Here is a 3,744-nt window from a genome sequence, read left to right as displayed (position 1 = left end):
ATAAAGCATTACAATAATCTACCCTTGAGGTCATGAACGCATGAATTAATGTTTCGGCATTTGACATTGACAGCATAGGTCGTAATTTCGATATATTTTTAAGATGGAAAAATGCGGTTTTGCAAATGCTAGAAATGTGGCTTTCAAAGGAGAGATTGCTATCGAATAGCACACCTTGGTTCCTAACTGATGGCGACGAATTTACAGAGCAGCCATCTAGTATTAGACTGTGTTCTAGGTTATTGCTTGTGGAGGTTTTAGGTCCAATAATTCACCATCCATTGTTTAATATCAGCTATGCATTCTGTTAGTTTTTCAAATTGGTATGTTTCGCTGGGCCGTGAAGAAATATAGAGCTGAGTATCATCAGCGTAACAATGAAAGCTAACACCATGTTTCCTGATGATATCTCCCAAGGGTAACATGTAAAGCGTAAAAAGTAATGGCCCTAGTACTGAGCCTTGAGGTACTCCATACTGCACTTGCGATTTAAATGATACCTCTTCATTTATTGCCACAAACTGATGACGGTCAGATAAGTACATAATTTTCAAGTCTATTTAAAAGAATGTTGTGGTCAATAGTATCGAATGCAGCACTAAGATCAAGTAGCACTAATAGAGAGATGCAACCACGATCGGTTGACAAGAGCAGGTCATTTGTAACTCTAATAAGAGCAGTCTCAGTGCTAGGATACGGTCTAAAACCTGACTGGAAATCCTCACAGATACCATTTTTCTCTAAGAAGGAGCATTATTGTGAGGATACTACCTTTTCTAGTTTCTTTGACAGAGAAGGGAGATTCGAAATTGGTCTGTGATTAATTAATTCTGTGGGGTCAAGTTTTTTTTTTTTTTTAATGAGTGGCTTAATAACAGCCAGTTTGAAGGTTTTGGGGACATATCCTGACAATAGTGACGAATTAATAATATTCAGGAGAGGATCTATGACTTCTGGAAGTACCTCCTTTAGTAGCTTAGATGGAATAGGGTCTAACATACATGTTGTGGGTTTAGATGATTTAACAAGTTTATACAATTCTTCCTCTCCTATAATAGAGAATGAGTGGAATTGTTCCTCAGGAGATCTACAGCGCATTATCTGATGCGATACTGTAGCGGGCGGCTGTATGGTTACAATTTTATCTCTAATAGTGTCTATCTTGGAGGTAAAGTACATCATAAATTCATTACTGCTATGCTGTTGGGAAATGTCTGCACCTGTTGTAGCTATATTTTTCATTAATTTAACCACGTTATTGAACAAATTCCTAGGGTTATGTTTGTTTTCTTCTAAGAGAGACGAAAAGTAATCCTATCTGGCAGTTTTTAAAGCTTTTCTATAAGATAAGTTACATTCACGCCAAGCAGTACGAAAAACCTCTAGTTTTGTTTTCCTCCAGCTGCGTTCCATTTTCCGTGCTTTTCTCTTTAGGGCGCGAGTGTGATCGTTATACCACGGTGTTACACTGTTTTTCTTAATCTTTTTTAAGCGCACTGGAGCAACTGTATCTAAAGTGCTAGAAAAAATAGAGTCCATAGTTTATATTACATTATCAAGTTTTTCTGAGCTATTGGATATGCTGAAGAATTCAGATAAGTCAGGAAGATTACTTACAAAGCAGTCTTTTGTAGTGGAAGTGATGGTTCTACCATACTTGTAGCAAGGAGTTGAAGTTACAGTTTTAGCTATCTGGAGTATACAAGACTAGATAATGATCTGAGATATCATCGCTTTGCTGCAGAATTTTAACGTCATTAACATCAATTCCATGTGACAGTATTAAATCTAGAGTATGATTTCGGCAATGAGTAGTAGAGTTCAAAATATCTATAAATGCTGTTCCTAATGCATCTTTTTCATTATCAACATGGATGTTAAAATCACCCACTATTAAGACTTTATCTGCGGCCAACACTAACTCGGATAGAAAATCAGCAAATTCTTTAATAAAGTCTGTATGGTGCCCTGGTGGCCTGTATACAGTAGCCAGTACAAATGTCAAGGGGGATTTATCATTAGTACTTGTTTCTCTGGATAATGCTATATGAAGCACCATTACTTCAAACGAGTTATATTTGAAGCCCGTTCTCTGAGAGACATTGAGAATATTGCTAAAAATAGTAGAAACACCTCCCCCTTTACCTTTTAGATGCGGTTCATCTTTATAACAGTAATCTTGGGGGGTGGACTCGTTTAAAATAATGTAATCGTCTGGTTTTAGCCAGGTTTCTTTTTTTGCAGTGCATTGTGGGATTAAATGAGTGCACTCGAGAACGTCCACTATGGTTTTGAACACCACTTAAAATGGCTGTCCCCTCAAATAGTGCCCTATTTGAGGTTAAAGGGGGCGATTTCGGACACAGCCTTCTTTTTGAAACTGCTGCGAAACCTGCAGTAAGGTAACGTTACGTAAAAACGGTGCTGCTGCATATTTTTATGACACTGGGTTGCTACTTTTACTATAACTAATAAAGGTTTGATTTTTACAGTCTTAAAGTAGACCTAGAATTTGAAGAAAAGGTTTTATCACACGATAAGTAACACAATAAGTGTAAAGCGTCAATATTTTTCACTGTAAATGACCTCACGTTTAAACACTGAAACATATTTATAATATATATAATACATATATATACACACTTCCACCCACATTCAAATTCATGTTTCGTTGAATAAAGGTCAAAGGTCTGATGACACCACCCAGTTAAATGCCTTGTGGGTGAAGATCATTTGCTAATGCATAAAGCATGCCTCTGAAATAATACTGATGACTTCGGAAAATGTGAAAACAAAAAATCAGTGGGGGTGTAACTGAGGTTAGATGCTTCAGTTCATGTGAAACCTGTTGTGTTTTTTCTTTTGCAAAAAAAAAAAAACGATCGATCGATACTAGATAATCAGCAGTTTCTATTGTCGACAGTCAACATTCAAATGATAAACATGGTCTTTGTTGTGATGCAAAGCTTAGTTATAACCCACATTGGTGTAGCATTGAAGGTCCAACAATTACAAATGAAAATGCTTAAACTCTTACACTTATAAACATATGGATGCTTGCTCATTTACAGCTCACGAAAGACGTCAAGAAAGATCAAGTGGAGTTATGAGAATATGTAGCAGAGACCACCACTTGTTGGTTAAAACGAGGTCAAAAGTTGCCAGATGCATATAGTCCGAAAGCCAAAATAAAGAGCATGCCTTTCATAGATTTCGAGGATCGTTTATAGATGTGGTAAACTAGTAACTTATCGACCTTGATTATCAAACGAAATAAGAAAACAGGTTTCGTATGTGTTCTCCTGTGTTTATATTCACAGCCTTGAGGGCTCTCCATTTTCTGTTGTTTACCACGTATGCACTGCACTGTGGTCAGATTTTTTTAAAGAAGTATATATACAACATGTGACCTTATTTCCTGTGGTTCAGTGCCAAACAGAAGCTGTTCTAATTGCAACTCACCATGTCACCAAAAATTAATGCACAAAAAAAGAGGCCCCCAAAAGTCACACTTGTTTCTTCGACTAAACAAAACCAAAAACATTTTGTGCTTCTCAAATGTTAGTGGATCATGTTCATAGTCAATGTGACAATCTATGTTTTCTCTAATAGGACACGTGTGAACTTTTATCTAATGCAATGATAGTAATACACAGATTTAGAATCTGCAAGGACAATGACCTTTGTGACCTCATGGAAACAGGCCTTTCTATTAACTGGTATGTGAACACATGCTATTTTACG

The sequence above is a fragment of the Garra rufa genome, chromosome 16 (genome assembly GCF_049309525.1).
Source record: "Garra rufa chromosome 16, GarRuf1.0, whole genome shotgun sequence".
Lineage (NCBI taxonomy): Eukaryota > Metazoa > Chordata > Actinopteri > Cypriniformes > Cyprinidae > Garra > Garra rufa.
The sequence above is the reverse complement of the archived record's forward strand: the minus strand, read 5'-3'. Positions refer to the sequence as shown.